The sequence below is a fragment of the Lepidochelys kempii genome, chromosome 7 (genome assembly GCF_965140265.1).
Source record: "Lepidochelys kempii isolate rLepKem1 chromosome 7, rLepKem1.hap2, whole genome shotgun sequence".
Lineage (NCBI taxonomy): Eukaryota > Metazoa > Chordata > Testudines > Cheloniidae > Lepidochelys > Lepidochelys kempii.
In genome coordinates this window covers 15,310,235-15,333,592 of record NC_133262.1, presented here as the reverse complement: position 1 = coordinate 15,333,592, position 23,358 = coordinate 15,310,235, and the positions used below count along the sequence as shown (strand labels likewise).

Below are 23,358 nucleotides of genomic sequence, written 5' to 3'. Positions count from 1 at the left end.
GCCCCACCACAGATAGGGAATCCCATTACAGCAAAGCCATCCACTATGACCTGCACATTTCCCAGAGTCACTACCTTTGATAGCAGCAGCTCAATGATTGCATTGGCTACTTGCATCACAGCAACCCCCACAGTAGATTTGCCCACTCCAAATTGATAACCGACTGATCGGTAGCTTTCTGGCATTGCAAGCTTCCACAGGGCTATTGCCACTCGCTTGTGAACTGTGAGGGCTCCTCTCATTTTGGTATTCTTGTGCTTCAGGGCAGGGGAAAGCAAGTCAAAGTTCCATGAAAGTGCCCTTACACGTGCGAAAGTTTCGCAGCCACGGGGAATCCTCCCAGACCTGCAACACTATGCTGTCCCACCACTCTGTGCTTGTTTCCCAGGCCCAGAATCGGCATTCCACAGCATGAGCCTGCCCCAGTAACACCATGATCTCCAAATTGCTGGGGACTGCGGTTTTAGAGAAATCTGTGTTCACGTCCTCATCACCGTGCTGCCATCGCCTCCTCCCCTGGTTTTTCAGGTGCTGGTTCTGCATAAATTGCACGATAATGCGCGAGATGTTTACAATGGTCATAACTGCTGCGGTGAGCTGAACAGACTCCATGCTTGCCATGCTATGGCGTCTGCTCAGGCAATCGAAGGAAAAGGGTGCGAAATGATTGTCTGCTGTTGCTTTCACGGAGGGAGGGAGGGTTGACTGATGACATTTACCCATAACCACCCACGACAAATTTTTGGCCCCATCAGGCATTGGCAGCTCAGCCCAGAATTCCAATGGGCAGCGGGGACTGCCAGAACTGTGGGATACCTACCCACAGTGCACCACTCGGAATGTCGACGCTTGCCACAGTACTGTGGATGCACACCGCCGAATTAATGTGCTTAGCATGGACGCATGCACTCGACTTTATACAATCTATTCCCCAAAATCGCCTTCTGTAAAATCGGAGTACTTTCGTAGGGTAGACATGGCCTTAGACACACCCCTAAGTATGGACCTAGGTAGTTGAGCAGGCTTGTACTCTGCTGGCTAGCCTGTTCCACAACCCATGGTGCAATGTCGACAGTGCTATCTTTAGCATGCTAGTTTGAGCTGATTTAGTGCATGTTTGGCTACCTGGGCTGGGATGCATGCTGCCAGCTGTAGTGTAGACATGCCCTAAGTGTCAATAACAATGCTACGTCCCTGTTGTACAGATATTACTTTGATCCTCTTTTCCCTGTTCTGCCTACCACTGTTTTCACCTAACCTTGTGTTCTCTCTTCCTTTCACTCCTTCATTCAGATCCTTCCTTGGAAATCTATCCACTTGCATCCTTTTCCATTTAAATAACCGTGCTTCTCATTAAATATGCTTACTCTTTTTTTTTCCCCCTGAACTGTTCATCCCTAAAACCTCATGATACAAATATTGTATCCAACATAATTTTTCTGTTTCCACTGTGTATTTCAAGGTATCCTTTTTTTGTCCCAGACAATTAAAATGCCTGGAATAGCTCAGTAGTTAGGATTGTTGTGACAAAAAAACTAATTGGATGGCATTGTGGGGAGTATGTAATGGTTAAAAAAAAAAATTGTTCCATGCTGGGCCAAATGGCCTTCCTCCCACCCACAAGCACTTCTGATTTTCAGTCTGAATATTAACCAGTGCAGCATAGATTGAGACTTAAATGTTTTGTAGGTCTCAAATGTGTTTAGAACATTTCCTGTTTCAGTCAACTGTATATTTTGTGGGCTACAAGAGGCACAGTCCTTACTTATGGAGCCGTAAATTAGAGGTAGAGTGTGGTCTAGTGGTTTGAACACTGATCTGGATGTAAGGATTGGGAGTTCTAGCTCTGACAACAAGTGGGTGACCTTGGGCAAGTCATTTAACTTTGTGTCTCCTCATGTAAATGGTGTAATAATATTTACGTACTTCACAGAGTTGTTATAAAGCTGAGCTGCTGTTACCCAAAGCAGTTAGAACCCAAAGCAGTTGTATCGTAACTTTTTTTTTTTTAAGGCTTTATCAGGAATAAATTAATGGGGACACAGCTTTTTCGTCTGATATATGATTGATATAAACCAGAGTGCTTTTACCTAAAACTACTTCTTGTTCAGTTTCAAGCATGCGCGTGCACACACATATATATATATATATCTGTGTTATAGCAATGGCCTCAGTCCTGTGGAATCCGGAGATCTAAGTTCTATTCCTGACTCTGCCACTGACTCACTGTGAGACCTTGGCCAATTTGCTGCCTTTCTTTGACTCTGTTTCCCCATCTAAAAAAAATGGAGATGATACCCTCCTTGGTCATGTGTCTTGAAATCTATAGATGAAAAGTGTATACGTGTGCTGCTGCTATTGATTTATTTATAGCTAATATTGTATTAGATTTCTCAGCCCAAGACTCTGAAAATAGGAGCAGCTTAAAAGAAACATAAGGAAGTACTTCTTCACACAATGCGCAGACAACCTGTGGAACTCCTTGCCAGTGGATGTTGTGAAGGCCAAAACTATAACTGGGTTAAAAAAAGAATTGGTTAAATTCATGGTTAATAGCCATCGATGGACCTATCTTCCAAGATAGTCAGGGACACAACTCCTTGCTGTAACCTCTGACTGCCAGAAGCTGGGATTAGATGATATGATCACTCAATAAATTGCCCTATTCTGTTCATTCCCTCTGAAGCACCTGGCCACTGTTGGAAGACAGGATGCTGGGATAGATGGCCCATTGGTCTGACCCAATATAGCCGTTCTTATGTTAAGGGTACATTACCTAATTTTTGCAGAGCTAATGCAAATGGTATTTCTGAAAACACTCTTGGGAAAAGTCATATAGGTTGCTCTTTACCTAGATAAGCTTTGTTGGATCTTTCATTATTCAAATGGACCATACTAATAGTCTAGTTTTCCTTGTATATGAGTTGTTGGGAATTACTCAGACCTTGTTTTGAGTAACTGAGGATACTTCATGCAAAAAGAACAATGTGTTTGGAGTAGAGCCTTGGTTTAACAGAGGGCGACTCGAACAATTTCCGCAGAGCAGTGCATAGTTATTTATCTTTACAGGCTGTACTGTATCATTACTGCCTAATTTTTTGTTGTCTTTCATTGAATTATTGAACCAAACAGTTGACAAAAAAGTAGTTAAAGGGGAATCAGAATACAAAATAACCTGGAAAATCACAAAACATTGTCAATAAAATGGACGAGGGCAGTTTTTGCCTGAGTAGTGCAGCAATAATCTTTATCTTTTAGAAAACATCCTTTGTCCAGCACTAGCATTTGTTCTATAGCTGTCTTAGGCTGGGAGATGCATTTCTTTTACTTGGTGTCTTAGCTCTGTTCTTTATGATCTAGGCATTAGGATCTGGTGTAATGTTTGGGAATTAAGCCACTTACTTTTCCTTCTGGTTTATTGAAGTATAACCTTGGGGTTAATTGTAGAACAGATATTTTTGGCAATAACAGAAAGAACTGTTCAATGAAGGACAACTTATTTAAAAAATGATAGAGCAAGCAAAAGTTCCATTTGGTCTAGGAAGGAGATTCCACCACCTCCCTAGGTAATGCATTCCAATGTTTCACCACCCTCCTAGTGAAAATGTTTTTCCTAATATCCAACCTAAACCACCCCCACTGCAACTTGAGACCATTACTCCTTGTTCTGTCATCTGCTATCACTGAGAACAGTCTAGATCCATCCTCTTTGGAACCCCCTTTCAGGTAGTTGAAAGCAGCTATCAAATCCCCCCTCATTCTTCTCTTCCGCAGACTAAACAATCCCAGTTCCCTCAGCCTCTCCTTGTAAGTCATGTGTTCCAGTCCCCTAATCATTTTTATTACCCTCCGCTGGGCTCTTTCCAATTTTTCCACATCCTTCTTGTAGTGTGGGGCCCAAAACTGGACACAGTACTCCAGATGAGGCCTCACCAATGTCGAATAGAGGGGAATGATCACGTCCCTCCATCTGCTGGCAATGCCCCTACTTATACATCCCAAAATGCCATTGGCCTTCTTGGCAACAAGGGCACACTGTTGACTCCTATCCAGCTTCTCGTCCACTGTAACCCCTAGGTCCTTTTCTGCAGAACTGCTGCCGAGCCATTCGGTCCCTAGTCTGTAGCGGTGCATTGGATTCTTCCATCCTAAGTGCAGGACTCTGCACTTGTCCTTGTTGAACCTCATCAGATTTCTTTTGGCCCAATCCTCTAATTTGTCTAGGGCCCTCTGTATTCTATCCCTACCCTTCTGCGTATGTACCTCTCCTCCCAGTTTAGTGTCATCTGCAAACTTGCTGAGGGTGCAATCCACACCATCCACCAGATCATTTATGAAGATACTGAACAAAACCGGCCCCAGGACCAACCCTTGGGGCACTCCCCTTGATACAGGCTGCCAACTAGACATGGAGCCATTGATCGCTACCCGTTGAGCCTGACAATCTAGCCAACTTTCTATCCACCTTATAGTCCATTCATTCAACCCATACTTCTTTAACTTGCTGGCAAGAATACTGTGGGAGACCGTGTCAAAAGCTTTGCTAAAGTCAAGGAAGAACATTTCCACCACTTTCCCCTCATCCACAGAGCCAGTTATCTCGTCATAACACTTGGAATTCCACCTCCCTCCCTCTCCTGCTTTCTTGTGGAGTTGGGATGAATTGTGAGTGCAAAGCTGAGCTCTTGAACATCAGACTTTGAAGGGGAAAAATGTAATGAAGGCATATGGCATTTGCAGAGTGGTTGTGTGGGTAAACGTTCTCATGATCCTGTAACTCGCTTTCTGCTGAGATGGAAGTCCCTGCTTGCTGAGGGAAGCTTGCATTCACCATTCTAGGATCACTGCCTTAGAATTGGGATGCGCTGGGCTTTTCTGATTGTATGTTACCTCTTTGGGCTCAAAACTACTGTTTTGCTTGATACCACTGAACAGAGAGTCCTGGGGACTATGAAGAGACATGCCTGTTGCTGCGCCTTCTTGTTAGCCGAAGCACCAGAGTTTTTAAATAGGGCAGAGATTAATAGAGTTAGACTGTCTGGAACCTTGTGGAAGAGGGCTATAAGAGAAGACGGAGGAGTTAGGAGTTGTCATCTCTATAAGACTACATTCACACTAGTGACTGAATCACTAGCATGGCTAAAGAAGAATAATCCAGTAACAAGATATCCAAAACACCCCTCTGATTGGTGTGGATCACTGTTGCTCTTGCATATGGTTCACTTTTAGCATTTTGTGTGAGCACTGGAATTGCTTAGATGCAGGTTTTTCTCTTATGCCACTCCAGTCACTGCCTGATGGATGCTCTCAATCAGATGGATAGCCAGTGCTAGAGATTTAGATGCAAGAACAGCTAGTGATAGAGAAAGGTGACACTTTTTGAGAGATGTCTTCTAAATTTGCAGGAACTGAAAGTAAATTTTAGAGGAGGAGTAGGAGCACCTTCATACTGAGTTCCCCCAACTCCTTTCTATCCTATTCTTTCTTGGGATCATTGATCTAATGACAAAGGGAGCTTTATGCAGTGGAGTTGTAGCCGTGTAATCCATGGGTTATCTGAAAAGTAGGACTGTGTAAAGCTCTTTTAGAGAGACACGGGGGGTGAGAGAATATCTTTTATTGGACCAACTTCCATTGGATAGACCTGAAGAAGAGCTCTGTATAAGCTCGAAAGCTTGTCTCTCTCACCAACAGAAGGTGGTCCAATACAATATATGCCCTCACCTATCTTGTCTCTCTAAAAGAGCTTTACCCAGTCCTGCTTTTTAGATAATCCATGGATGAATGAATTCTCTATTTAAATAGACTCATGAGAACAGCTCACTATGTAAGGTGAAATGTGCAATGGTGTGTACTAAAGAGAGAGCCACAACCATTGTTGTACAACATCATAAATAGCTTATCTATTTGGCCTTACATGCTTTGCATCCTAAAGCTCTTTATTAATTTGGAAAGAGAAATAAAATGAACAATGGGACAAATAAATCCATTATCCAGTCAATTGAAACAATATAAACAAAAATATTAAGCAAATCTATGAAGCTATGTTTTCATTTTGGATGCATTTTTGCACAGGCTCTCAAACGCAAAAAATCCACTACAATTATTCAGAATTATGCACTAGTCTTTAGAGCTAGTACAAAAGGTGATTTGGCAGTGACTTTGCAAATGAGTATGGAGAGTTATTCGTGGAAAGTGATATAATTTATCATTCGTGAGTATTTGGACGACAGCTGGTTTATTTGTGAAAATGATTGCAAATTCCAGATGTCTTGTGGTTTTTAGCATGATTGATGGTTCAGCCAAAATCTGTACCAGATGTTCAGGCCTGGCTGTTTATTTGCTGTTAGCCTCCTGTTTTTTTTTTTAAAAAAAAGTTTTGTCATCAAATGAGAACACAGAGCCAATTCTATGTGACTGCTTTGAAAAACCCTTTGCAATTTACCCCTGGTGACATTCCTCCGAAAGCCTCTTTTGGTGTATTCAGACAGCACCCACCTGCTAGGAATCCTACTGGTCACCTTAATTTTTCGGGCAATGGCCCTTTGACAGTGGTAGGCCCCTTGATGTGGAATTTACCACCCCTTCTGTCCCTACCCTCCTGTCATCCATGTTCAACTCCTCCCGACCTATTAAAACTCTTCTCTCCTGCAAAGGTATGGTCCATGCGACCATGTGGGCTCTTTATTACCTTTCTACCTTCCTCTTCTCTTAGTGTGAACCCCTCTATATATTGATTTAGACAGCCTTTTTCTGTCCTGTTGCACAGCACCTACAAGCACTGTAGTGGAGATGCATCAAAAATATAATAATTGTGTGTGTTTGTTATACTGGAGCGCACTGTTGTGTGCCAGGTGCTTTACAAAACAGATAAAGAGCCTGTCTTTTCCTTGACAAGGCTTCAGTTTCATTGTTAATACAAAATGACAAGTGGCAATAGGAAGAGGTGAGGAAGACTGATGGCTACAGTAGTACAGTCTTATGGCTGTTAGCAATTATAGACACGTCTAGTGGTCCAATGACCACTTCTTAAAAATGGTCTTTAAAGTCTCTTGTAGGCATTTAGGAAAAAATGAACCTTAAGGAAGGATCTGAATCAGAGGTTCTCAAAATATTTACCATTGTGAGCTGCATATGCAGCTGTGTGTAATGTGGGCTGTACACACACACACAACCTGTATGGCCCTGAGGATGTCACACGGGCTGCAGCTGTGTGCTGATTGGGCCGCAAGCGGGTTGAGAACTGCTGATCTGAATGATGTTAGGGAAGTGGCTTGCAGATAGTCAATGGCTAACAATTGCTGCCTTGCATCAGATCTACAGGAAGTGTCTCTCCTCATTTGCCCTCCTCTGTGTCATGCGAACAGCAGAGAGGGTAACAGAGGGAGTTTGCTTGGGAACTGCCTGAGAGGAGGTACGCTAAGGGCTGCATTAAGGAGGCTGTGTTGGTGAGTATCTGAGTGTCTGTTGTGGGGACGGTTTGACAGTTTGACCATGTGCTTGATTGGTGGTTTGAAAAGTGTGAATTGGGAGTGCTTTGTTCCAGGTGAGTCTTGAGTAGGCCTGACTGTTATAAAAAGCCAGTCAGCTGCGAACCAGCTGAGCAGCTAACAGCAGAGAGGCTAACAGAGGGAGTTTGCCTGGGAGTTTGCCTGGGGAGAGCCCACTGAGGCTTACATCTTGCCGGCTTCTCTGAATAGTTACTACAACTCCTGAGGAAGCTCGTAGAAGGAAGGTAATATGGATGGGGAGTGTTCAGCTGTTGTGACCTGCACTGGATGTGCCATGTTTGTCTTTCTTCCATAGGACAGAAGTGACTTTGTCTGTACAAAGTGCAAGCTGGTCTCCATATTGGAAGAGAAGGTTCAAGGTCTGGAGCAACAGGTATCGACCCTGCGTTGCATAAGAGAAACTGAAGATTTCCTGGACAGACGTCAGGATATGCTTCTCCAGACACAACGTTCTGAAGATTCAGAGCAGGCTGCACTGCAAGGACAGGAGGACGGTGAAGAAATTTGGCAGTATGTGACCTCCAGAAGAAGAAAGGGTAGCGTCCATGTACCAGCAACGCAGATACAGGTAAGTAACCATTTTCATGTTCTCTCCACAGGTACTAATGCAGAGAGTGGACTAGATGATACATCTGAGGGAAGGGAACAGAAGGAGACTGCAGATTGGAAGGCATGAGATGCACTGTCCTAGGGTTGGGGGTTCCACGACCACTGCTCCCAAGAGAAGGAGGTGGGTGGTGGTGGTCGGGGACTCTCTCCTCAGGGGGACTGAGTCATCTATTTGCTGCCCTAACCGGGAAAACCGAGAAGCCTGCTGCTTGCCAGGAGCTAGGATTCACGATGTGATGGAGAGACTGCCGAGACTCATCAAGCCCTCGGATCGCTACCCCTTCCTGCTTCTCTACGTGGGCACCAATGATTACAAGAATGACCTTGAGTGGACCACTGCAGACTACGTGGCTCTGGGAAGAAGGATAAAGGAGTTTGAGGTGCACGTGGTCTTCTCGCTCATCCTCCCCGTGGAAGGAAAAGGCCTGGGTAGAAGCCGTTGAATCGTGGAAGTCAATAAATGGCTATGCAGGTGATGTCAGAGAGAAGGCTTTGGATTCTTTGACCATGGGATGTTGTTCCAAGAAGGAGGAGTGCTAGGCAGAGATGGGCTCCACCTAACGAAGAGAGGGAAGAGCATCTTCGCAAGCAGGCTGGCTAACCTATTGAGGAGGGCTTTAAACTAGGTTCACGGGGGGAAGGAGACCAAAGCCCTGAGGTAAGTAGGGAAGTGGGATACCGGGAGGAAGCACGAGCAGGAGCACATGAGAGGGCAGGGCTCCTGCCTCATACTGAGAAAGAGGGATGATCAGCGAGTTATCTCAAGTGCCTATACACAAATGCAAGAAGCCTGGGAAACAAGCAGGGAGAACGGGAAGTCCTGGCACAGTCAAGGAATTATGATGTGATTGGAATAACAGAGACTTGGTGGGATAACTCACATGGCTGGAGTACTGTCATGGATGGGTATAAGCTGTTCAGGAAGGACAGGCAGGGCAGAAAAGGTGGGGGAGTTGCATTGTACATAAGGGAGCAGTATGACTGCTCAGAGCTCAAGTATGAAACTGCAGAAAAACCTGAGAGTCTCTGGATTAAGTTTAGAAGTGTGAGCAACAAGGGTGATGTCGTGGTGGGAGTCTGCTATAGACCACCGGACCAGGGGGATGGGGTGGATGAGGCTTCCTTCCAGCAACTCAAAGAAGTTACTAGATCGCAGGCCCTGGTTCTCATGGGAGACTTCAATCACCCTGATATCTGCTGGGAGAGCAATACAGCGGTGCACAGACAATCCAGGAAGTTTTTGGAAAGTGTAGGGGACAATTTCCTGGTGCAAGTGCTGGAGGAACCAACTAGGGGCAGAGCTCTTCTTGACCTGCTGCTCACAAACTGAGAAGAATTAGTAGGGGAAGCAAAAGTGGATGGGAACTTGGGTGGCAGTGACCATGAGATGGTCGAGTTCAGGATCCTGACACAGGGAAGAAAGGAGAGCAGCAGAATATGGATCCTGGACTTCAGAAAAGCAGACTTTGACTCCCTCAGGGAACTGATGGGCAGGATCCCCTGGGAGAATAACATGAGGGGAAAAGGAGTCCAGGAGAGCTGGCTGTATTTTAAAGAATCCTTATTGAGGTTACAGGGGCAAACCATCCCAATGTGTAGAAAGAATAGTAAATATGGCAGGCAACCAGCTTGGCTTCACAGTGAAATCCTTGTTGATCTTAAACAGAAAAAAGAAGCTTACAAGAAGTGGAAGATTGGACAAATGACCAGAGAAGAGTATAAAAATATTGCTTGGGCATGCAGGAGTGAAATGAGGAAGGCCAAATCACACCTGGAGTTGCAGCTAGCAAGAGATGTTAAGAGTAACAAGAAGGGTTTCTTCAGGTATGTTAGCAACAAGAAGAAAGTGAAGGAAAGTGTGGGCCCCTTACTGAATAAGGGAGGCAACCTAGTGACAGAGGATGTGGAAAAAGCTAATGTACTCAACGCTTTTTTTTGCCTCTGTCTTCATGAACAAGGTCAGCTCCCAGACTACTGCACTGGGCAGCACAGCATGGGGAGGAGGTGACCAGCCCTCTGTGGAGAAAGAAGTGGTTCGGGACTATTTAGAAAAGCTGGACAAGCACAAGTCCATGGCGCCGGATGCGCTGCAGCTGAGAGTGCTAAAGGAGTTGGCGGATGTGATTGCAGAGCCATTGTCCATTATCTTTGAAAACTCATGGCGATTGGGGGGAAGTCCCAGATGACTGGAAAAAGGCTAATGTAGTGCCCATCTTTAAAAAAGGGAAGAAGGAGGATCCTGGGAACTACAGGCCAGTCAGCCTCACCTCAGTTCCTGGAAAAATTGTGGAGCAGGTCCTCAAGGAATCAATTCTGAAGCACTTAAAGGAGAGGAAAGTGATCAGGAACAGTCAGCATGGATTCACCAAGGGCAAGCCATGCCTGACTAATCTAATTGCCTTCTATGATGAGATAACTGGCTCTGTGGATGAGGGGAAAGCAGTGGACGTGTTATTCTTTGACTTTAGCAAAGCTTTTGACACGGTCTCCCACAGTATTCTTGCCAGCGAGTTAAAGAAGTATGGGTTGAATGAATGGACTATAAGGTGGATAGAAAGTTGACTAGGTTGTCGGGCTCAACGGGTAGCGATCAATGGCTCCATGTCTAGTTGGCAGCCGGTATCAAGTGGAGTGCCCCAAGGGTCGGTCCTCGGGCCGGTTGTGTTCAATATCTTCATAAATGATCTGGAGGATGGTGTGGATTGCACCCTCAGCAAGTTTGCAGATGACACTAAACTGGGAGGAGAGGTACATACGCTGGAGGGTAGGGATAGGATACAGAGGGCCCTAGACAAATTAGAGGATTGGGCCAAAAGAAATCTGATGAGGTTCAACAAGGACAAGTGCAGAGTCCTGCACTTAGGATGGAAGAATCCATGCACTGCCACAGACTAGGGACCGAATGGCTCGGCAGCAGTTCTGCAGAAAAGGACCTAGGGGTTACAGTGGACAAGAAGCTGGATAGGAGTCAACAGTGTGCCCTTGTTGCCAAGAAGCCAATGGCATTTTGGGATGTATAAGTAGGGGCATTGCCAGCAGATGGAGGGTCGTGATCGTTCCCCTCTATTCGACATTGGTGAGGCCTCATCTGGAGTACCGTGTCCAGTTTTGGGCCCCACACTACAAGAAGGATGTGGAAAAATTGGAAAGAGCCCAGCGGAGGGTAATAAAAATGATTAGGGGACTGGAACACATGACTTATGAGGAGAGGCTGAGGGAACTGGAATTGTGTAGTCTGCGGAAGAGAAGAATGAGGGGGGATTTCATAGATTTGATAGTGTGGTGAAACACTGGAATGCATTACCTAGGGAGGTGGTGGAATCTCCTTCTTTAGGTATTTTTAAGGTCAGGCTTGACAAAGCCCTGGCTGGGATGATTTAGTTGGGGATTGGTCCTGCTTTGAGCAGGGGGTTGGACTAGATGACCTCCTGAGGTCCCTTCCAACCCTGATATTCTATGATTCTATGTTCTTGCACTGGTGTTTTTCTCCTGAATAACTTCTGGGCTTTTAAGCATGAGATGCTGCTGCTGGTTTTCTGCATGGTTTAAGGCTGACTCTATTAGAATAGACTGTATAGATGCTACACCAATGTCTATTCACTGTGTATTTTCACTTGTGCAAGCACTCCCTGAAGGTAGAGTTCTGTAAGGTTATGTGTACGCTTGGAGCTAGTTGTGTGATTTCCCAGTTTGCATAGACCTGCTTGCGCTAACTCTTATCTTGCGCAGCCTAGCTGCTTTTACTGTAATTTGCACAAGCATCAGTGAAACTAATGCCCGGGAAGTGTATCCAGCTGGAAAATATTGGTGAGGGAATATACATCAACATGTGGATAAACTGATGAGATCAGCACAAATAGCAAACCTCTCTTTGTTCTGCTTGCTGCATGAACCTCAGGGCAAAATAATCATAACTAGCTAAAAAGTCCGCATGGTACAGTGATTTAAACAGAAGTCAGCCATATTTATTAAAGTAACTAACTCTACCATTTCAGTCTAACTCAGTAATTTTTGTGCCAAGAGCATGTCAAGAATGCTACAGTGCCTTCAACTAGGTCTTGGGCATTTTGCTATAAATATTCATAGGCGGCAGGCTAGGTAGTGCTAATGTGATTTGTGTGTAAAGGTAGGTGACCTCAGGAAATAATCAGCAACATACAATAAGGGACAGGTGTTGCTATAACAAAATAGTACGTACAGCAAAGAATCTAACTCAAAGTCAATTTTGATAACCAGTTGAGACAGCATAAAACTACCCCCCTTGGAAATCCTTTAACTCTGTTGATATTGCTTGCCAGACTGTTAACACAGGTGGTGGCAGAGCTGAGTGAATACTGTAAAAAAATATCTGCAAACGTTTGTGTGAATAACACAAGTAAATTTGACACAATGGTATTCATGACTCCGCATGCTTGGAGACATATGGGTAGTCACAGGTTTGTTCACATTAACATTTGGGGAAAGCTCTGCTCATGTAATTAATTACCTGTTTGATTCTGAATTCAGGAGTTATAAAACTTACCATCATCCAAAAGGAAGCAGAAGAAATACCAGGTGACTTCTGTGACCAGTCGCACAGCTCGGATCAAGTACAAGTTGATACCAAATTTATTTATTTATTTAGTACGTGCATAGTTGTCTAGCCAAGTGACTGCATCTTCAGTGCCGTGATGCACTTCTTCTAGGCCACCGCTGAACCTAGTCAGCAGGCATTCATCAACAGTGTGCATCATCGTCTGTGTCATGCCGCAGCTGCACAAAGGGCTGTCACAAAGGCCTCAGCGATACTGGTTGGCTGCACAGAGACCTTGCCCAGTCCAGAACCTGTTCAACAGGGACCATTGGTGATGGGGCAGGTCAAAACCAGGTGGGCAAATTGTGGGGTTGGCGACGAGGGACTGGTTGGGGTTTATAACAGATATCCATTCCTCTTGCCAGAGTGTTTCTGCCGTCACATCCTGGCATGGCGGATGAGACCATAATGGGCGATGTGATGGCTGACATGCAGCTGGTGGTTTTAAAAGGTCATTGTGCAGCAGCAGGCTTGAGCTGGCGCATACTTTCTCCAGTAACTTGCCAGTGGCAACTTCTCATCTGATATGAGGAGGAGCGATATTGCTCAGAATGGGAAGCCATGGGAGTGGAGTCGGATGCAGGGTGCTGGAGATGATACGCATGGCGGCATGCAACTACGTATCCACCAGTTCGGTGTGTGACGATCAACTCTAAACTGGTGTGCAGTACTCTGCCACTGAATACGATATGATACCAAATGAATATCTGTAACAAGACTCTCACAGCCTATGAGGTACCAGCAGACCATCAGCTGAAATTTGCTTTAAAAAAAGGGTTCATACAATTGCAAATAGTAAATCAATTCTTTAAAAAACCAAATGTCTGTTAGCAAACACTGATGACTGCATCGATTTCTAATATGTGTGTTAATTTTATAAAGTATAATACAGCACTTTAATCAGATCTCCTCTTTCTTTGTCGAGCATGCAGGGAATACGATTCTGACATTGCTTTAGTGTATTAATAATAGCTAGCTCTTATATTGCACTTTTCATCCATAGATTGTGAAGAGCTTTACAGAGGATGTGAGTGTCCTTGTCTCTGTTTCACTGATTGGAAAGGAAATGAAGTATAGAGAGGTGAAAAGACTTGCCACATGCAGGGTCACGAGTAGATAGACACCAGGTCTCCCAACTCCTAGTCTAGAGCCCTAAGGCCTGGCTATTTTCCACTGGTACCCAAATGAAAATACAACATGCTGGATTTAAAAACAAAATATGTTCTGTGATGTTCTACATTTGGAGGGCACCCTGGCTACTTTATACTCCTGGTATTTGAACAATGTTTCACTCTTATATCCTGCTGCCGTACTTCAGGTTACTGGCAATCACTTTTGAGGCTCTTTTGCTTTAATTTAAGATTTAAGGTGATCAGTTTAATATTGATCTACTCCTGGCAGTTGGTAAAACACCAACATTTAGTGTTAGCTGCTAGCCTGATCTCATTTTAGCTTTATAAAACCAGTGCTTCCCTTCAGTGGTGAAAACACATAAATGTTTCCCCTTGAATGGTTCTGAACAAGGCTTTTGATGGTTTCTGCCTTAATGCTTTCATCATTTGTGGTGTAGTTCACAAAAAGGGAACTTAAGGATCATTTTAAAGTCACTAGATTGTAAATTATCTATAACAACATGAAGGTTTCTGGCATTTGATGGCATTTACATTCACACAGATAAAATAAATTCTAACCCCCCCCCAAAAAAAAACAAAAAAAAACCCCTAGACTGAAAGATTTCTTTATGCTGCAACCAAACATCATAATATATTACATAGTCTTCACTGAAGCTGCTTCCCTCATAATTAGAAATATAAATGGGTTGTCTCAGAGGTATCCAAATTCTAGTTGGTCTGTCTTGTAGAGAATATATACAGAAGAAGGGGTGATGATGGTAGCACTAATTAGTTAATGTTTGCAAAATACTTTCGTGAAATGTACTGAGCTTTATTATTGCCACGTACATTTGATTCTTAACAGTGTTGGAAGGGATTGCTACTGGGTCACCGTACAGGATTCATTTACCTCAACGGTCCTCATAGACATTTGCTTAGTCTGGCTTTGTGATGGTGATGATGATTCAACTCTCCTTGGCTTCTTGTCCCTTTGCCCAACTGTTCCCATATTATCTTTCCCAATGCTTAATCTAAATTTTCCCTGCTTTCCTTTAAGATCATTTGTTACCTTTTATTGTGTTCTTATTGGCTGATATGAAAAGTTGAAACTGTCCTAATCATAACATACCGACAAGAGTTGCTTGAGGTTAGTCAAAATGTTGATAATCTTTTGTGAAAACTATTCACTATTTTTCAGCTATTCTACTCTTTGTATTGAAGATGGTTATTGTGTCTGCCAGATTCAACATGCTTTGTTTTTATTTAATGTAAACAGTAATAGATGGTTTTTCAAGTCTGGAAGGGACCATTATGATCACTTTAGTCTGACCTCCTGCACAAAGAATTTCACGCAGTGAAAGTTACAATCACTGTTTCTGCACCAAGACCATAAATTATGGTATTAACATACCAGGGGGACAAAAGACCATTTCTAAAGAGATTGAAAATAATTCTGTAGATAGTGTAACTATTTTTATTCTCTGATGTTGCAGTTAATAACAAGGAATAGTGGACTCCATTAACTACAAACTGGACAAAATAGTGGTAAACAGTTGTTACAATGGGTGATTTTGTTCATGTCCTCAGAACTTCAAGGTGGAATTTTATGTTCTTGAATTCATATGCAGCTTGGATGTGGATGCACAGACTTGTTGTGCCTAATTACACACTCATTACAGCACTGTTTAGGGGGCTTTCTGCTTTTTTGGTAACTTTGTATGTACAGCTGACTTGAATATCTAGTTGCAACATCCTGCAGTCATGAACATAATACAACATGTGTTCTCAGGAAGATAGAAAATGATGAACAGAATGTGCTTATCCTTGTAGTCCCTTCATTTGTAACAGAGTAATATTGATGATTAACTAAAAGTAATTAAGTAAAATTCAGTGCAAGCTACTTATATAAATGAGAATGTAATTTTATTCAAATTTGCTGTAGGAGAGATCACAAGTGACTAGAACAGTGCAGGGGTGGCGAGTTGTATGGGCCCATGGGGCCCTTGCTCCAGGAATATTCAGAGCAAGGGGGGCCCAGCTCCATCAATGTTTGAGGCTGGGTCTCTCCACCGGCCCCACCTGCTGCCCCCGTGCACCTCCCCCAGAGCATCTCCCAGCCCCACCTGCAGCCCCCGGGCAATTTAAAAGGGCCCGGGGCCCCCCGCACTGCACCATCGGCAGTGCAACGAGGCTAAAGTGGCTTCCTGCCCACCCTCGCTCTGCACAGCGTGCCACTCCCAGAAGCAGCTGGCACATCCCTGCGGCCCTTGGGGGTGTGTCTCTGCACGCTACCCCCACCCTGAGCGCTGACTCTGCCATTGGAACTGTGGCCAATGGGAGCTGTGGGGGTGGTGCCTGTGAGCAGTGGCACGCGGAGACCTCCAGCCCCCCCACCTAGGAGCCGCTGCCAGAGGGGTGTGCGGGTCACTTTTGAGAGCCGCCAGAAGTAAATGCTGCACCCCTCCCGCATCCCAACCCCCTGTCCCAGACCAGAGTCCGCACCCAGCACCCAATCTGTCTCTCAGAGCCCGCACCCCTCTCACACCCAAACTCCCTCCCAGAGCCTTAGGCAGGTGTGGGGCGGGGGAAGGGAGGCGGGACTTGGACCCATTCTGGGCACCACCAAAAATTATACAAACCTGCCGCCCCTGGAACAGTGTGAGCAGGGATTGCAGTTTTGTGAAATTTGGTTTTCTTCTTGGTGAAGTTAATTGCATGTCTCATCTGGATTTGATTGCTGAAGTACACTACAGCTTTGGTAGCATGTAGCCACCCCAAAAAACAGTTTGAAATATGCCTCTTACTCTGAGAGTCCTCTCACTTGACATCAAAAGCTTCAATACTGCAAAAATAAGTATTCTATAATTCTTTGTATAACCACCTACGGCAGATCTAATTTACATGTTCAGTGCTCAAATACTTACCTGTTCAGTGCTACAATGATGGCCAGACAGTACACAGCACCTTTTCACTATGTTTGTCTTGATACAACAAATGTCAACTGGTCAGCAGTAGTCACCAACAGGAAGTGAAAAGTGGTGCAAACTATCTGTCTGTCCACGTGCATTCCTTGCTCATGAAGTAGTCAGGATGGCAACTTGCTGAGTGCATATGCAGAACGATTGTGCAGTTGCAGGCACAACTAGTTGAATGTGTAAAATTTGGCATACAGATTTGGAGGCTGGAGTTGAAAATCTCAATCTAACCACAGCTCCGAGACCCATGTTGCATGCATCAGTGCATAATTTAAACACTTTCTGGACTGGCCAAATGGCTGTTTTTGATGCAGTTTGGTTCTCTGTATCAAAACCTTTTTGACAGGTGTTTGACCAAACCACTTTTCTTGAAATGTATATTTTGTAGTGCTCTGTATCTGCTTCTCATGCTATGTTTTCCATTTTCCATTTTCAACAAGTTAGTGTTTTCAGTGTTTTGTTCCCTCTTCAAAAACCCTCTTCCCATTTAGCCATACTCCCGTTATTACAAATGTGTAGATCTGATCTCCCACCCATAGACAGAAAAGTAGCCACCTGAAGTCAGTGGGGTAATTTCTTTACTTTTGCTAATAAAAGCCACAGTAAAGAAACATGGAAAAAGCATCCAGTTTAGTTAGGAGTGATAAACTGGTAAATGCCTGAATTCCCTTTTAAAAGTGTACCATGAAGTGTTCTATGGTAATGGTCCATAAGAGAAGTGAAACTGCAATGTTGGGATCTTTACTGGTGTGTGTGTGTGTGTGTGTGTGAGAGAGAGACACTTCTGTCTTCTTCAACAACAAATTCCCACATTTAGTCCTTTTGTCAGAGAACTTCTCAAGGTTACACTCAAAGGCTTTTTGTCATCTTCTATTACATATAGTATTTTGGTCAGACTAGGAAACTGGGTTTGAGAAGGGTAAACTCTTTTCTGGCATATGCAGAGTATTGAATGAAGAATGAACTTGGCTTTGTGATTCATGCCCTTGGGACAAAAACTATGGGTTATAAACGTAATTTTGCATGTAACGTTTAGTTTTTAGTGTTTATTTAAAAAGAAAAAAAAGGGGGGGGAGGGCTCGATCCTTCGGTCTGGCCCAGTTGTGCTCAGAGAAGAATCTGAAGTTGGGGGATAGGGAGAGAAGTGGGTTCATCTGGCTTTATGCTATCTTTTGTAGCTCTCGCCTTCTGAGTTTGTTGGAGGTAGGTTCAACCCCTAGTATAAGTTAGAGCAGCCTGGGGCTTTTGTTATAGCCAGGTGCCCCAGGTCCCCAGCAGCTGTTCCAGCAGCCAGGAATAGACCGTGTAGACATTACAGCCATACCCATTCTATTCGCATTACTCCCTATTCCAAAAGTTACAGGTGGGGTGGGGCACAGTAGCTCTAGGCCACCTGGGAATTCTTCCTGCACTAGGAAACATTCCTAGTTGGCCAGTTCTATTGGGTTTCCAATCACAGGAGGTCAGACTAGATGATTGGGCGGTCTCTTCTGGCCTTAAACTCTGACACTTTCCACTGAGAGACTGGCACCAAGGCGCAGTATCAGAATGGAGAATCAGGATCCAAATGTTTAAACTGGTGCTTACTATAGTGTATAGAAACTGTGTAGTATTCCTTGGAAAAGTTGCAAGTCCTCTAGTGGTGCTCACTGGGTTCTGTTTTAGAAATAAGTCAGACTAATTTGTATATAGAGTTAAGCCTTCCATGCTTGTGTACATTAAGTAAACCTGATTATTTGGAGCCCCCATGTGGTTTCTAGATATTATTTTGTTAGGTAAAAAGCAAAAGATGCAACATATACAAAATTTAGTTATTTTGCCTTTGGATAGCTTCAACACAAGTGAAAATTAAGTTCCGATGATGGAATGCTTATATTTCTATATCTTCTAAGACTGTAGGGTCATTTTTCTTTTGTAATTAAAAATGTAGACATACTTATTGAAAGCATAATTTTGAATGTGTTCCTTCCTCCACTGAAGGGTAACCCCATCTGACAGGATGTACACAGATCAGAGTTGGCCTTGGAAAGAATTAATGTTTCCTTCTTGTGCAATGAGAAATGAAGATAATTGTGGAAAGCCTTTTGGGGTGACTCCTGCTGATTGGTCTTGTAAGAAAACGTGAGAGGTTTGCCTAACCTTTCCATGGGACTCAGCAGGCAAAATTCATCCCAGCTGTGCAGTCCATGCAATACATTGACTTCAGAGGAGGGGAGTGGCTGCTAGGAGGACTGCTGTCTTCTCTGGCCAAATGTCAGGCTATCTGCCAGCAATGGGTAAGATCCAAGGATATATTTTTAACTTTCCCCCATCATATGTGGCCGCTAAAGCAAACACGATTCAATCCGGTTTCCAGGTCAGTTCAGTCTGGTTTAAGTGGCACTGTTTTGTATGGATTTTTGTTTTTATTTAATTGCCATTCATATTCCCAGGGCACCTATTCTCACTGCAGTACTCCTAATCCAAACCTGAGAAGGGAACTATCTACAGGTTTGTGAAGATCCATTTGGAGCTTGAAATACATGCCATAAATTCACTGCTGAAAGGCATCTTCAGAGACCAAATCCAAGTCCCTTGCTTTTTGAGGAACCCAGTGGTCAAGGAACTTACCTGATAGTCACCCCTGGTGCTTTGAATGTCAGAATGAGTGAGGAATACCTATCCCTCTGTATGAGTGCCTCGGGGACACAACAGGGGACTTGGATAGAAAACAGCACAACTTATTATCCATTCCATTAATATCAAATGAAGATCATTGCAGAAAGGGACTACAAATATTCATATGAATAAGATCTTAAATTTGTTTTCTTCTTATGCCACCTGTTCTAGCAGCTAAAAAATGTTGTTTTTATGTAGTGTTATTACAGAAAAATGGAAACATAGCTGAGTAATAGTCATTTTCACTCCACGCTGTCGATTCCAATGGCAGGTCTTCATTAGTCACAAGCACTTGCAGCATGGGGAAGACTGCTGTTTCTTACACTTGTGGGCAAACATTTGTATCATAAATCAGTAATTCCAGGAAATTATAATAGAACAGAAACTATGCTTGCCTCTGTGTCTGTTTGCTTACTTTGAGTTTGCAGAATCTGATTGAATTTGAAGATAAACTACCTAGGATTTTCAGTTTGTGTCCAGATTCACAACACGCCAGTTTATGCTAGTATTTGAAAGACTTTACAGAAAGCGAGCAGGGGAAGAGGGAGGTACAGCAGGCCCTTAAATACATCCATTCCGCTTATGATTTCACTAAATCATCCTTTGCTACTGTGCTGTATGAGCTTCTATTGTACATTAATTCCCCTTGTGCACATGGTGATATTACAGATCAAGTGCAGAATTACTGACAGAGTTATTCCTGACATAAATAAGCAATTTACTCCCACTCACCAAAAAAAAAAAAAGAAAAGAAAGAAGAAAAGAGACAATTCCTTTTACCTTGTAGCTATTGGAGGGATTCCAGAGGAGGAACTATAAATATGGCAATTCTTATGTGACCTTTAGACTTGCTATTACCCTATTTACTCAACACCAGATTAGGAAGAGTTCTTGATGCCTATTTTACCCCTACTTGTCCCCTCCCACAAAGAATCTTGCCAATATTAAGCTATTGCAAAAAGAGTATATTTTATTTCAAAATGATTGCAGGGGACTTTAAGCATAAGATTTCTGCAAAACTTTGTCGGAAGGGAGATTGTTTTTAATAACAAAATCATTTTTAGCTAGTAATATTAGAATGATTGACCGTGCGAATTACTTTCTTACATGTGAGCTGAAAAGAAAGTGTGCTGGGCATACAAGAATAAAATTGAGTTAGTGCAATGCAGTTTTTAGCACAGTTAGTGTATATGCAGTTACAAAGGTGATCAGTAACTTTTCTTGGTTCATCTAACTTTCTTCAATTACTGCAGTTTCTCAATACGGGCAATAAACCTTTCCATATCTCAATTCTTATATTCATGTGAAACATGTTGAACATCTATCTTCATGTCCTGGGTTTTTTCTTTCCAAGTTCCTCATCAGGACTTTGCAATAAAGTACAGACTGGAAGAAGACTGCCCCCTAAAAATTCAGCCCAGGATTTAAAATGAGCCCATGAGACATGGGGATCTTAATCTGTGCTCTGAGAATAGTCATGCAGTACAGACATGCTCAGTAAAGCTCCTATTTTATGTACCTAACTATTTTATGCCTCAGTGTCTTGATTTGAGAAGCTCCCTAATAACCTGAGATATAAATCCCAGATTAAAACACTTCCCTTCCTATATCTGATCTTCAGACTATTGATGCATGAGTTCTTTCAGGGATATATACTCCTACAATCCTCATTATTATGATGTTAGGGAAATGTCCTGTTATACTACGGCAAGATCATATTTAAAGTCCTGGGAACTTCAGCTGGTAGACGTATTTCATCATGACGGCTGAAAAACAAATACCACTGAAGAGTCACCTGGTACATGTGGTCCAGCATCTGTCACATTCTGGATGCCTTTCAAACCTTGCTAGTTTGTCCATCCAGGCATACATCTGTCTAGAGCAGGGACTGGCAACATTTGGCATGCGGCCCACCAGGGAAATCCGCCGGCGCGCCGGGACGGTTTGTTTACCTTCAGCATCTGAAGGTTTGGCCGATCACAGCTCCCACTGGCCGTGGTTCACCATTCCAGGACAATGGGGGCTGTGGGAAGCAGCGGCCAGCACGTCCCATGGCCCACTTCCCACAGCCCACATTGGCCTGGAACGGTGAACTGCGGCCAGCGGGAGCTGGGATCGCCCGAACCTGCGGATGCGGCAGGTCAACAAATCGGCCCAGCCTACCATGGGCTTTCCCTGCAGAAGTGGTGGAACAAGTTTGGGAACCACTGCCCTAGAATAATGACAAGTGAGCTGTAGCTCACGAAAGCTTATGCTCAAATAAATTTGTTAGTCTCTCAGGTGCGACAAGTCCTCCTTTTCTTCTTACTGCCCTAGAAGTATTTTACTATTTACCAGAGCCTAACCAAGCAAAACGCAGATAGAAGGATTTTCACTTCCCCTCCCCTTCCTCAGTTGACCCAGATTAAATTGGATAGCAAATATTTTCTGCTATATTCCCCTCCATCTGCAATTGTATTTGAACTTAGGTAATATTGTAGTGTGCAAAATAATGCAGATAGGATGCAATGATGCCATTTAGAAGTCATGAAACAATTAAACAGCACAAGCAAATCAATCATATCTTCCCTCACTATCTGGTTGCCTCTAGTGTGTAATACAGAGATTTCCCTGAAGCTCATTCCTTTATTACAGATCCATCCTTTTATTACAAATACTTTTTTTCTACGACTACTAAATTCCTGGTGTACTGGATCACTGTCAGACAGCAATAGGTCACTCATTACTGTGAAAAATTAAATTTATCTCTTTTTTTTGTCCAGTTTGGAAAAAAGGGGAGATCTTCCGACTTCAAAATCAGTGGATGGGCCTCATTAAAAACAATGGGTTTCAGGGTAGCAGCCGTGTTAGTCTGTATCCGCAAAAAGAACAGGAGTACTCGTGGCACCTTAGAGACTAACAAATTTATTAGAGCAGAAGCTTTCGTGGGCTACAGCCCATGTCATCGGATGCATAGAATGGAACATATAATAAGAAGATTGCCACCCTTAAGTCTTTTACTGAGTGGCCAGAGAGGTTGAAGTGTTCTCCTATGGGTTTTTGAATGTTATGATTCCTGATGTCAGATTTGTGTCCATTTATTCTTTTGCATAGAGACTGTACATTGGACACTCAGTAAAAGACTTAAAGGTAGCAATTTTGCAACAGAAAAGCTTCAAAAACAGACTCCAACGAGAAACTGCCGCGCTTGAATTAATATGCAAACTAGATACCATTAACTTGGGTTTGAATAGAGACTGGGAGTGGCTAGGTCATTACACATATTGAATCTATTTCCCCATGTTAAGTATCCTCACACCTTCTTGTCAACTGTCTAAATGAGCCATCTTGAGTATCACTACAAAAGTTTTTTTTCTCCTTCTGATAATAGCTCATCTTAATTAATTAGCCTCTTACTCTACCTTTTCACGTTCTCTGTATGTGTATATATATATCTTCTTACTATATGTTCCATTCTATGCATCCGATGAAGTGAGCTGTAGCCCACGAAAGCTTATGCTCTAATAAATTTGTTAGTCTCTAAGGTGCCACAAGTACTCCTGTTCTTATTGAAAACAATGTATTGCTTCAAAATACAGCCCTTCTACAAAGCCTTCCTACACAATAGCAAAGGTGTCCAGCACTACAGCTTTACTTTATGTCCCATCAAATTACATTGGATTGTACTATGTCTGTTGCCTAAGCATTCAAGAACAAAGAATCATCTTATCATCTAGTGTCAGGCATGCGGTGCACACATGCATGCCATCTGTATCTCTTGCAAACACAAAAACTGTTGAAGGGAATAAAGAGAGGGACTAAGAATAAGGAACTTTCTGTCAGAAGGAAATGAGTAACCACCAGCCTGCCATGACCCTGAGGGTGTTGAACCTCTACACGGTTCCTAGTTGCCTCCCAGTGGCTTGCTGCTAACCAACCAG

At 43.3% G+C, this 23,358-nt stretch overlaps 1 protein-coding gene across 2 annotated transcripts in view; it reads left to right on the top strand.

Moving 5' to 3' along the window:
- The window catches only part of SUMF1 (sulfatase modifying factor 1), a 553,524-nt gene that overhangs the window by 178,915 nt on the left and 351,251 nt on the right, over nucleotides 1–23,358 (top strand). The gene's annotated exons all lie outside the window — the stretch shown is intronic.